Genomic DNA, 14,140 nt, shown 5'->3' on the forward strand with positions numbered 1-14,140 from the left:
TTTGGGCAGGCTGAGTTTGAGTTAATAGATATCTATAAAGAAATATATATATATATATATATATATATATATAATGAAAAGTGAAAGCGAAGTCACTCAGTCGTGTCCGACTCTTTGCGACCTCATGGACTGTAGCCTACCAGGCTCCTCCCTCCATGAGATTCGCCAGGCCAGAGTACTGGAGTGGGTTGCCATTTCCTTTTCCAGGGGATCTTCCCAATCCAGGGATCAAACCTGGGTCTCCTGCATTCTAGGCAGACGCTTTAACCTCTGAGCCACCAGGGAAGCCCATATATATAATAGGTATCTATAAAAACTAGATACCATATGAAATAATGGTGAAAATCATATTTTATGCCTTGATTCTGGATATCACCATAGGATTGAGTGTTGACAGAGAATTGGAAAGGATCAAGGACTAAATACTGGATCACACCAGCATCCTACTCCTTGAAGAAAAGAAGAGGGATCAACAAAAAGGACAAATGGATTGATAAATGAGGTAGGAGGAAAACTGAAAGAGTATGAGGTCCTAGAAGTCAAGTGAAGAATGTGTCTTCAGGAAGAAGGAATGATCAACTAAGTTGATATTGAGTTGTGATCAGGTAGAGTAGATTTATAAAATATGGAACTCACTCATTAGAAGTAAAGATCAATTTCAAAGAGATCATTTCATAGCAAAATGTTATATGATTATGAGCTCTAGAGTTAAGGATTTAAATCCCTACTCTAATTGACCATCTTCAGCTGGTTGCTCTATAATTTCTGAAGCTGGTTTCCTAGATATCTACCTCCCAGACTTTCTGTAAAATTCAGTGAAATAATTTGTATTGAATCACCAGTTAGATGTTTGTGAAGTAATAGGTTCTTATCACTTTAAATATAACATGTAATATAAATAATACAACTATCAACAAGCTCAAATATTTTATTATATAATTGTTATATTGTTATAGTCATTATATGACTTTTGTTATTGCCATATTACTCACAATTAACTTATTCATTTGTTATATCAATTATGTAATAAATATCTTTAACACTTTACTCTTTGACAAGTATTGGCACCCAAGGAGACAAAGATGCACAAGACATGGAACTTATCACTCCTATAATTAAAGTATACCAATCTCTGCAATGTATACTTGACAGAGTTTATTTCTTCATTTCATGTGTGGAATTTGGGCAGTAGCTCTATCATAAATAAGTCATTCAAGCTCTCTGACCCTCAGAAAAATGGGGATACATTTTATCTATTTGCAAGGTGATTGGAAAGATCAACAAAGATACAGTAAATATTCTAACATCTATTACTGGATAGACATTCACTGTATAGGTCATATTAGTACTGTAAATTCTGTACATTCTGTCAAAGAGAATATAGACTATCTCGACATGAATAACTCATGGTTTTCACTTTTATTGAAAGTTGACATTTTTAAGATAATATAAACTGGCACCTTGATAAACAATATTTTATTTGTTTATAATTACTTATATTCTATCTCACAAAATATTTAAGGTAGTTCATGTAAAGTGATAAAAATATAAAATCAAGAATGTCGACATGCTGAACATATCTGTTATCATGACTATTTAATATTTTATTGTGCCTTTCGAATTTAATTCCAAGTTTCCTGGAAGTCAAAACTAAATGGAAATATCAGTTAAACAATTCTAGTTATCAACAGAGAAGAAGATTCCAGAGTCTCATAAAAAGAACATTTACTTAGCATTGAACTCAAAAGATATATCTTAGTAGAAACTTCATAGAGGATATATGGAGTGATACAGATTATAATCTTAATTGTTTTTGTAACAAATTTAGTATGAATTTTACAGAGATGTCTCTTGCAATATCTTTTGATTAAAAACTAAGTTCTAATGTAAAAAATAATTGGGTAATAATTCTGCAAAAAGTTGAACACCATCCAAATATGTAATAATCAGGCTGTATGATAATCTAAAAATGCAAAAATGCTCTCCAATTTCCTGTGTGCATCTTATCACCCCAATATAATATATGTTGTTTATTTATAATTACATGTATGCACATATATACACATATATATTCTACTATATATGTACCAATTTAGAATTTTTAGAGGAATAAATGATCTTTAAGTGATCAGTAATAAATACTGCTTCTCTTTTCAGACTTTCCAGGGGAGCTGGATAGCAGAGAAAGACCTGGGAACCTATGTTCCATATAGCTAGATGGGAACAGAGGGATATTCTTCAAGAACAAAGTTAACATGGTAAGCTTGACATTCCATTAGAAACATTATGACCTTCCCACAATTTTCACATTGATGGACATCAACATAGGTACTCTCACCACCATATGACCCTAATTCTGATGCTTTGCAGATAATACCAGAATTTTTCTCAGGAAGAATTTATGGTCAACTATCACATAAACAAATATACCTTTGAAATTCCAATGGTGAACTCTGTTAAAAATATATCTTTCCAATAATATAACACTATAATTTTCTTTATGTAAACCCAGATACTCATAAGGCCTCATGAACCTGGTTCACATTTGAAAGAGAACATCCACATCTTGCTTCTTGCAACTTTTATAGAAATTTCTGACATTCTCAGTTGTTATCTTTTTTGTTTGTTGTTGTTATCGCTGTTTTTAATTCCCCTTCCTTTTTTAAAAAAATTATTGGCCAATCCTGATTTTCCTTTAAGGATGTGTTTGATGCTATTGGGGAAATGTCAGAAATAATGAAGAAAAATCCTAACATGCTGTCCTACAGAAGTTCATCTTTTGAAACGAAAAACACTCATAATGAAAATGAGTTGACAGCTTACTTGATGATATTTACAGCTGGATGTGACGTCAATCGGAAGGATAGTACAGATCAATTTTAATGGCAAGCAGCTAAGCACGCTTATTGATCTGGCAGCTTGCTACTCTACAAATGGCAAAGATCATTAATATGCTAGCACCAGGAACATGGGAGAAGCATAAAACAACAAGCGACTTTGAGCCTTTAAAGAAGATAATTTAAGAGTGATGATTTGATGATCACAAGGGAAAGTGTGAATTCATAATTTAACCTCATTCACTACCTCTCAACTAAAAATTGATTACCACTCCTAGGAGTCATATTTCATTTGAGAGAAATTTAATATATTTCATAATTTCCTTTTTAAGCCTTTTGCTTTAAGGAATGCCATTTGCACCCCAGCTAATCCTAAAGTAGGCCTTTTTTCCCCTGAAGAACAGAATAATTCCTGCTAGAGCAGAAGGACCACATAGGTGAAACATGAATCAAAAGCTTATAAGAATATCATGCATCTCCCTTGTCTTCTTTCATATTTCCTTTCTATCCTATAAGGATGATAGCATTATTCCCTCCCTGGAATATGAAAGTGGCTAAGATCATGTCTTTAAAGTGCTGCTAGAAGATATTTATTTTAGGAACCAGTAAAAGCCAACAGTAGTACCCACTTAGTATTCAATATTACAAATATATATCACTTGAATGTCACCACTGCTATTGAGACTAAACTTTTCCTCATCTGGAGGAGATGTAAGCACTCTGTTGATCACTGAATAAACTTTTCATTCAGACATTTTGAAATGTATTTTAATATACCTAATGGAGTCTAACCAAGAGGATGTTAGGTGGGCTGTCTGTAATAATGAACTTCCTAACCTCTAGAGATGCAGTACATCTGCTCAGATCAAAATGTGTTGTTTATGAAGCACCCACACTCTGGAGACATATGTACAGTAACAATGTGAAAATAACAAGTTTCAAACTCTTAAAAAATAGTTCCCTGTCAGCCAATAAGGGAACATTAACCCTCACAATGTGGAATGAATCCTTCTGCAAATTTGCAAATGGTTCAAACCCTCCATAACAGTATCTGATATACAAAGACACTTACATGACCATTGTTAAAAGAAAAAATGATCAATTTCAAACCCACAGAGCTTTTGTTTTCCTGCATAAATCCAAATGGCCCATTAAGGTGAAAGTAAAGAAGAACCAAGTCACGAGCTCATGGTGGTTATTGAACTCTTATAATCAAGACTTCTCCCCCTCCTTTCTTAATGCTGACAGATAGATTAAAGTTAATTTTTGTGTGGTCTTATAACAAATCTTTTTTAAATTCATTTTCATCAAGATATATTATCTCAATACTTATTGTTAATACACAGTAATGACCTTTGTAAGAGATTTGAAGCTTCCTAGATATTTATAAATCTTAGTGCTAATCTCCAAATGTACAAAGGCAGTCCCAAATTGTGTACTTATAATACTGCCATTGCACTCTTATTTCAAGAATAAGAGAATACTTTCCCCTACTTATTTTTCTATCACTTTATTAAGATTATTGCTTCATTTTATGAAAAATTTTGTATAAAGTAAACTAAAGCATTTTTTTGTTGAAAGTACATATCCTATTAACATTTTCTTGGTGAGTAGGGATGGGAAAAGAATTTCTAAAATACAACATGTAACTTATTTCTAGAGGCTTCCCAGGTGGCACAGTGGCAAAGAATCCACCTGCCAGTGCAGGAGATGCAAGATGTGCAGGTTTGATCCCTGGGTCAAGAAGATCCTCTGGAGCAGGAAATGCAACCCACTCCAGACTGGCAGGGTATAGTCCATGGGGGTCACAAAGAGTTGGACATGACTAGAGCAACTGAGCACACACACAACTTATTTTTAGCATCCTTTGCTATGAAATAAGTCATTATTGGGATTTACTCACCCAGGGACAGGGGAGCCTGGTGGGCTGCTGTCTATGGGGTCGCACAGAGTCGGACACGACTGAAGTGACTTAGCAGCAGCAGCAGCAACATTTATATTGCTTAGTGTTAGCTGCTCAGTTGTGGGTGAGTGGCTGATTCTTTGTGACCCCATGAACTGTAGCCCACCAGGTTCCTCTGTCCATAGGATTCTCCAGGCAAGAATACTAGAGTGGGTTGCCATTCCCTTCTCCAGGGGATCTTCCCTGTCGAGCTATTAAACCCAGTTCTCCCTTACTGCAGGCAGATTCTTTACCACTGAACCACCAAGGAAGCCCTGTATTGCTTAAGAACACTTCAAAATTCAATCACTCATCAAAAATAATTCATTGAGCAGTTAATAAACAAGTTTACTCTAACAAAATATCAGAATATGAAATGCATGTTTCGTATGCTAAATAGGAAAGGTGTTAAAATTACTAAAGACATTAAAAATAATATTAAAAGAAAGTGAAAGTTTTAGTTGCCTAGTTTTGTCCATCTCTTTGCAATCCCATGAACTGTAGCCCACCATACTCCTCTGTCCAATGAATTCTCTAGGCAAGAGTACTAAAATGCATAGCCATTCCCTTCTCCAGTGGATCTTGCCTACCTAAGGATCAAACCTGGGTCTCTTGCATTGCAGACAGATTATTTATCACTGAGTCATCAGGGAAATCCCTAAAAATAATATTAATTTAACGTTAAACATTTTGAATTTATAACTTTTTAAAAAAATACTAAAAGTGTTAGAAAAGAATGTCAAATAAAGTAAATACTGTTGGTACCCTGCCCAGATCTCCTTCACTGGGTAAGCGTGAGATGTTCTGAGTGCTAGAGAAATGCCTTTGACCTAAGGAGAGCCACTTCACCTGGAAAATCTCACACACAAATACACACACACACACATACACACACAGGATAAGGTGGTATGAGCAGCTTCCTGCCAATGATTGACTCGCAAAAATGTACATAAAGTCAGCTCTTTACCTCATTGTGAGAGACCAAATCTAAGGTACAATTTATGCTTCAGAACTTGTCCCTTTTCTCCCAAGAGCATCCACTCAATAAACAACATGTACCCAAGCTCTGCTTCTAGAGAACATGAGCAAGATATTAATTAAGTACTAGATTACCAAACACAAGAAAAACACATAATTCTGAGGCCCTTCCTTAATAAAATCTTAGCAACAGTTTTGTTTTGTTTTTAACAGGCAGTTTTGGGAGAATGTTGGTGCAACAAAATAAAACCTTGACAAGTGATTGAATAGTTTAATATATCAGAATTCAAATTTCTAGCTCTAGAAGTTTAAATTTGCTGTGAGTTCTTGCCTTGATACCTAGACCCTTACCACCCCCTAATACTAATATTCCAGCAGTGATTTTGCTGAGGTTTATTTCTGAAGCCAGCCCATACATATCATTCATCTTCTCTCTGCACTCAGCCTCTCTGCCACTCTAGTCAATATTTTGCGTTATTAAATCTATCATTTCTAGGGCAAAACCTTGAGAAGTATCTTACACAGTAGGAACTAGATATCTGTTAAGTTTATTTATTTGGCTATACAAATTAATTATTAAGATCTAAGGGAAAGCAGGTAAAGTTACTGAAAGGTTCAGCTGTACATTTAGAGAGAAAGAATGGGAAATCACACATTCCCACATGGGTTCTAAGACAAGAGACAGAGATCCATCCTAATCATTGTCACTGGTTATAGAGAGGAACAGAGACAAGAGAGGATGCCAGCGTTAAATTATTCTTGACTCCTCTTGATCCCCAAAAAAGAATATTATTTCTCTTCAATTCACATATGCTGCCCACAATAGAGCTTCCTGAAATTTCTATTAAGAATCCAGATTACATAGCAATAATATTTAGATGCCACAGTATCTGCTAACAGTGAACTCCAAAAGAAGGACAATGGAAAAGGAGATAAACCATAGGCCAGTCCAGGGATATGGGGACAGTTTGAATGGATATGAATGAAGGATGGAATTTACATCAGGTAGAAATCACAGTTCATAAACTCAAGCTGCAAGAAATATGCATTATCTCATTTTTATTTAAGCCAATTTCTTTTCTCTTTCAAGCCCTATTACTTGGTTCTGCTAAATTAGCAGAAAATTTAACCTCACTATTTTGGGAGGCTCCTACTCCTCTTCCTCAAGGTTCACTAGTTCCCAGGAGGATTTTCGTAGGGCTGGGTACTTTGAAAAGATATTGTGAGTAAGGACATAAGGAAGCAATTAATGGCTGGAAGTCACATGGTTTGTGGTTGACTTGTCCCTGATTCCTTTCCACAAGGCTTCCATGAGCAGGGCTTCTTCCTGCAAGTCCTTGCCTAACACATCTCTGTGAGGCTATCTACATGCATATTTCAGCATTCCATTCTTTGGGGTCAAAACAACTGTCCACTCTACTGGACTCATTTCCCAGGAGTTTACTGATCACATTCATTACTATTCTGTATCTCTGCTCTTTCTCCTCCTGATCCAAAGGAATCCTTTCAATTCTAAGGGAAAACCTCTTCCCTTCTATTTACATTTGCCTCAAAAGCACCCTCCTCCCAACTTTTTTCTCATTTTCAGATATAGTAGGGCTCAAGCTTGTTGGGTCCTCAAATTTTGCCTGCTATTGAGTAGTAAATTTGTGCAGGGAAATGAACAAGTATATATTCCAGCCTTGGGCTCTATCTTTATTTTCTAAGAATCATACTATCTCTAAAACCTATTAAAAAATCAATCCGTTTCTCATAGATGACAAGTTAGTTTCACAATTAAAAAAAAAAAGTTGATGATCCAACTTGAAATTAATTGAAGTGTGTTTATATTTACTGTTCTTACTCATAAGGTGACCCGCTGTCCCCAGAGAACCCTGTGAAATACTCCTGTTGAAGTTTCCCCCATATTACTATATACTAAAAAGTCTGTTTAACGGTAAATGACCTCGCCTATTAGAGAGTGTCTGCCAAGTAAATTCTTAATGTTTCCAAAATAAACAAATTAAAAGGAAGAGGGCATGCTTGGCAAAGATGAGGGAGCTAGGAATATAATCAGCAAATTCAAGAGATACCAGTTTAGGCTTCAGATAATACTAACAGTAGCAAGGCTAGGGACACTTTGAGATCAGTTTTAATAGCTAAATATCAGAAATTCAAAACAGTTCTCTACATGATGAGAAATAAAAATTCTTTGACTATGCAGGAAACATAATTCTCCATCCATGGAAGAAAAGAGTTAAGATCTTTCTGTTTTTAACTCCCAACTAGTAAAGTTTTTGAGAAATCCTAAGAGATGGATTGGAACCAAGTCTGAAGTCAGTCGCCTTTCGTTTTGATTTATTTCAGTCTCTTTTCACAGAGACAGCCATTGAGACAAGTATTTTTTATGTCAACTCGCTGAGGACTGACTGCAGTCATCGGAAAGACGCAATAATTGATTTCAATAATTAATTCCTGCTTGCCGAAGTACTGTTACTTATGCACTCTTCCTCAGGCCCCAGTTAAAAGGAACTCAGAGGCAGGAGTGCATAAACAGCTACATTACTTTGGGGAGTGAAAGGCCCCTAACATACTGTAGATTTGGGAAGAGCTTTTAGGCCCGGGGCTATTTAAAGTTAATTCCTATAGAGTCCCCTGTTACCTCATGTTGTCCATGATTTTCTAACCAATTCAGAAGAGTAGAAAGCCAAGTGGGAAGATAGGCATCTTTGCAACAATTGATCTCAGCTCAATCAGAAAATCCATCTTCACACTATATCAAAAGTTTTCTCAAAATCAAAAGAGAGAAAGAAAGAGTTCTGGAAGTTATGGTGATAGGAAGGAGGAGAGCTGGGAGTAGAAAAATAATCAGAGATAAATGTCAGGAGGAAAACAAAGAAACTGGAAAATGCTGTTTGGGAAACCAAATGACCCCTGCTCCCTTTTCATTGAAATGATTTCTAAAACTCCAAACTGCTTCTAACTGTAGTCAAAAATGTTAAAATTAAGTCATTACGGTCATTTCAAAAAGGTTAAATAGGCTGTGCTATCTTGTATGCCTAATATAAACAGAAACTAAACTGCCTCCATATGACAGTATTTTATTGCTTCCTCAAAGATATTTCCATATATTTTTAAAACAGTATTTTGTATTAGGGCAACCATGTAAAAGTAAAATTCAACTCAGACACAATATTTTACAATATGTATCCTTAATGGAAAAGCTGTTAAAGACTCAGATCTTTGCAAATTTATCACTGAAAAATAACTTTAACCACCTCCTTTACCCTAGATTATGTATGCAGCTCCTCTTGACCCAAGTAATGTCACAACACAGGCTTTTCACTAATCAGGGAATTTACAACCCCAAGCTGATTGTGCTGTCAATGCTTTATTGTTAATGAAGGTCTGTAAGGGACTGAAAAGCATAAATGGAAAGCAGGCCCTTATTAGGCATGGACCATGTATAGCCATACCCGGGTACAAGAACTGACCTCTTGTTACTACTTGGTCCCAGGGCGATAAGGTTCCTGATGTAAAGAACAGATTAAAAGTAAAACTAGACCAGATGTTTTTCCTATTAGATGGATTAAGTCAGACCAAACCTGAAATTAGGAAAACACGCAGGGCTGATTTACTACTGTGCTGTGATGGGTGGCTGTGCTGGGAGCCATGGCCAGTGGCTGCAGAGTCAGTGCTCCCTTTATTAATGGGGCTGTGGGAGCAGGAAGGCCTCACCCCTGACTGCTCTAAAAATGCTGAACGAAGACTCCAACCTGGTGATGAAAGCTGCTGTCTGAAGGTGAAACCTTGGTTAAAAATAACATTAAAATCTACTTCAAATGCAGTTGATGATACAAAGGAAAGAAAGGAAATCTAAGCTTTAGTATCTTCTTTAATAAAAAATATTTGAGAAATAAGAGTACCAAATGAGCCCAGCTCAAAGCATTTTTTTTTCCTGAAAATATAATCTTGTTATGACTAGGGAAATAATCTTCATTGTGTCTCATGTAGACCCAAATCAGACAATTCAACCCCAAAGCGTTTCTTTGCATGCCGAGCTCTGAGAGTGCCTAATAGAATACTTGCTACTGTAAGGGTTTGCCAGATTAGCCTTACAGTATAGGAGAGAGACCAGATCTAATACAGCGAAGAGTCAGAATGTTCAGAAACTCTGCTGCAGCTGCAGTTCTTTGTATTGAGCAGTTGCATGTAGCTCCTAGTCAAGAACTTGACACAAGAAATAATTATTTGAAGAATAGCCTGTTATCTTAAAATCTTATTTAAAATGTTTTAAGTTTTAAGAAAAACTCAAAACATACTTTCCCACACAGTGAATTAAATGTAATATCAAGTAATCCTTTGGACAGGTGCACCTTTGATAAAAATCTTTCTCAAAAAATAAATTTCTTTATAGTTCTGTTAAGTGTTTCATAACGCAGTTACTCTTCAGTGTCTTTAAATAAGTTTTGTTGTTCTTGCTGCTTGTTTTATTATGCGTTCATTTTGCATCCTCAGAGCCAACTTTAATGTAATAGGCTAGGGGGATACAAACCCAGACTTAGGTTGGAACTCCTGAGCTGTCATGTAATAGCTGTGACTTTAGATATGTCACTAAACCTCTGTAAACTTCAGTCTTCTTATTAGTAAAAACAAGGTCAAATGTGCATCTTATAAGGTGATATAAGATAATGCCTCTAAAAGTACATAGGACCCCATTCCGTTCACGCCAATTATGTGTCTGTCAACCTCCTTAAGGTTTGCATTACACCAGTTCTCATAAGAAAAAGTTGCTCAAGATCATAAAGCTGACAAGCAAGCAAGCCTTAATTCTCCTCCCAAGACCATTCCCTCAGTCACAGGAACTCCTACGAAAACTAACTCTTTTCCACTTTTGCAGAGATTATACTGATGCATTTTCAAATTTTGAATTGTTTCCAGCCCTCAGATTCTACATAGGGTTACATAACATTGTGTAGGCAGGACTGAGTTATGGTAGCCTCTGTGGATATATACTTAGCATAATGCCAGAACTGAGAGTCCTTGGTCAATCAAAGAGATCCAGATGGCATGTTGGTAGGAAAAAGGGGAATACAGACAGACCCCCAGTATAGACCAATAGCCAGCAGATGAGGTACTCATGGCTAGAAACCAGTATCTAGGCTGGACCTGAAAGCAGGAATGTAATAGACAGGCACCGTCATGATTTCCAGGGAGCCCAGAAACCAAACCAAAAGAAAAACAAGTGGAGACTGAAAAGAAGAAAAATACACACACACACACGCTGATAGGATATGTCATTCTAGTTTTGTCTTTTTTTGCTACAACAGGCAGCTTCAGATAGCAATATCTATAGGTGAAGCAAAATGATGCCACAAATACTTCACTGAAACTTTTAAACAAGCATTTGGGAAATCTGCCATTTGTATTCATAAGCTGTTAGCCAGCAGATGGAAAAATATTACTTTTGCAGGAACAAATGGTCACCACCTAATTTATGGCACACGTTGTCTCAAAAATATCTCTCCTCTATTTCTTGTGGCTGAGGGGACACATCAGAATTATAGTACAGCAACAAGAGAATTTGTTGTACCTGAACATGTTAATTTGGGGTTCTTCAATGCTGTACCAGTGGCCAGACACAGCATTTTGAAGTGTTTGACCTTATATCCTCACTTGTGGAATGCCAGAAATATGATCTATGCTAACATGATAAATGTTCCAAAATAGTGGTTAATACATGATCTGAGTGTGGCAATAACCTAGTAGAATGGCTACAGTGGTGGTGATGTCATTTAGGGAAATTTGAATTTGTTTTTCTAGCTGGGTTCTTGACATTTAGTATGATTTCAATTCTTTAGGGAAGGATGTCTAATTTTCCTAAGAAGGACTCTGTCACTAGACACTCCAATTTGGAGTAAATATATACTAAGTTCAGTTCAGTCACTCAGTCGTGTCCGACTCTTTGCGACCCCTTGAATCACAGCACACCAGGCCTCCCTGTCCATCACCAACTCCCTGAGTTCATTCAAACTCATGTCCATCTAGTCGGTGATGCCATCCAGCCATCTCATCCTCTGTCGTCCCCTTCTCCTCCTGCCCCCAATCCCTCCCAGCATCAGGGTCTTTCCAGTGAGTTAACTCTTCGCATGAGGTGGCCAAAGTATTGGAGTTTCAGCTTTAGCATCAGTTCTTCCAAAGAACACCCAGGACTGATCTCCTTTAGAATGGACTGGTTGGATCTCTTTGCAGTCCAAGGGACTCTCAAGAGTCTTCTCCAACACCGCAGTTCAAAAGCATCAATTCTTCGGTGCTCAGCTTGCTTCACAGTCCAACTCTCACATCCATACATGACTACTGGAAAAACCATAGCCTTGACTATACAGACCTTTGTTGGCAAAGTAATGTCTCTGCTTTTGAATATGCTGTCTAGGTTGGTCATAACTTTCCTTTCAAGGAGTAAGTGTCTTTTAATTTCATGGCTGCAATCACCATCTGCAGTGATCTTGGAGCCCCCCAAAATAAAGTCTGATACTATCTTACTTGTACTTAATACTTTCTTCTTAAGTCTAGAATTCATGCAGCCTTTTCTAGCTTGTCAAGTTGAGCACAGATATGTCTACTGTCAAAATACTTAGTCCAGTTTCCTCCTATGGTATATACAAACCTATTTATCAAGTGCAAAATGGGGGCCATGGTGTTGACAGAGAGGTGGGCCATGTATTTATATGTTTGTAAAGGTTCTCTATTAAACTGTCATTATTAAAAACTATAGCCTCTCTGAAGACAGTTACCCCATTCCTAAGAGAAATTATCTTTGATTTAGTTACAACTGAAAGTTTCTATAGGTTACTACCTTAATTATCACAGAACCAACAAGAGCATTTGCAGACTACTTGTTTCACAAACTGTAGTCTCAGTGAATGCATTCTGAGTGAAAAATGCTGATTAGTTCATGACTTGATACAATGCCAGCTCTAAAGAGCATAAACATCCCTCTAATTTCTTGAGATAGTAGTGTGTAGTCTAGATTTTGGAGAAGGCAATGGCACCCCACTCCAGTACTCTTGCCTGGAAAATCCCATGGACGGAGGAGCCTGGTAGGCTGCAGTCCATGGGGTCACTAAGAGTTGGACACGACTGAGCGACTTCACTTTCACTTTTCACTCTCATGTATTGGAGAAGGAAATGGCAACCCACTCCAGTGTTCTTGCCTGGAGAATCCCAGGGACGGGGAAGCCTGGTGGACTGCCATTTATGGGGTCGCACAGAGTCAGACAGGACTGAAGCGACTTAGCAGCAGCAGCAGTCTAGATTTTAAAGAATTATCATTAAAAATTAGAAATTAATGGATAGTGTTCTGATGAGACATTATTTTCATTAACATTTAGTGTAGTCCTACATTTATCTTAAAATGAATCATTTTAGTAGATGGAATCTGTTTGGTATCCACCTTTATAAAAATTCCAAATTATGTATCAAGTTTTACAGAAGGTGCAGCTTTTGTGTTCTCTTTACAACTGTTGCTATGGTAATCACAAGACAGGATGGGATCTTAGGAACTACCCAAACAGCCCCTTGCCTCTATTCACAACTATATTTAAACCAGAAAGATGGCTGTTCACATTGTTCTTTAAAGCCTCCAAGGAAGCATATAGTCGTTAGATTATCATGGTAACTATGCAATATCTGCGAGTAATATATACAACTGCCTTTTTATGGCTACTGCATTAAGAGTATTTCAATTCATTCCATTTTAAACTATATTCAAATGTAAGTGTGAATTCACTGTTTAACAGAAACAAAACCTACGTAACTCAAAGGAGAACAGAATGTCAAAGAATGAAAATTGCTCTACATGAAAATCGTGTTATATTACTTTGGTGGTACTAAACTGTTAATAAAAATTTTCAGGTGTGATTCTCTTTACACAATAAAATATTTCTGAAAATGTCTGCAAGGTGAATCATATTGAAAGATCTCCATTTAAAGTAATCGTAAATAAATACTTTATAAAGTAATCTTTTTTATGAATTAATACATGTTTTCACCTAAAGTGACATCATATGTATTCATTTATTTTAATACTCAAGTTAATTGTCACACCAAACTGTATAGATTCCTCTTCTATTGGGCCAATAGGAAATCAAATTTTCAGCTTGATATCTTTTATTACAAAGTCATTATCTCAGTCAGTTTATTAATTCAGACTACTACAATAAAAACACCATAGTCTGGGTAGCTTAAACAACAAGCATTGATTTCTCATGATTCTGGAGGTTGGAAAGTCCATGATTAAGCCCCGTGTAGATCCAGTGTCTGATGAGGGCCTATTTCCTCATTTATAGTGGATACGTGGTGTCTCACTCTGTCCTCACATGGCCAAAATAGAGAAGGGAAGCAG

At 36.6% G+C, this 14,140-nt stretch overlaps 1 non-coding gene across 1 annotated transcript; it reads right to left on the bottom strand.

Annotated features, from left to right (window-relative positions):
* Positions 1–213: 213 nt before the first annotated feature.
* TRNAS-AGA (transfer RNA serine (anticodon AGA)) lies at positions 214–285 on the bottom strand. The gene has a single exon. It is a non-coding gene; the product is annotated as a tRNA-Ser (tRNA).
* Between the last annotated feature and the right edge of the window lie 13,855 nt (positions 286–14,140).

Source organism: Bos grunniens, chromosome 10 (genome assembly GCF_055505025.1).
Source record: "Bos grunniens cultivar Pamir isolate PY7600 chromosome 10, Bosgru_T2T1.0, whole genome shotgun sequence".
NCBI classification, from domain to species: domain Eukaryota; kingdom Metazoa; phylum Chordata; class Mammalia; order Artiodactyla; family Bovidae; genus Bos; species Bos grunniens.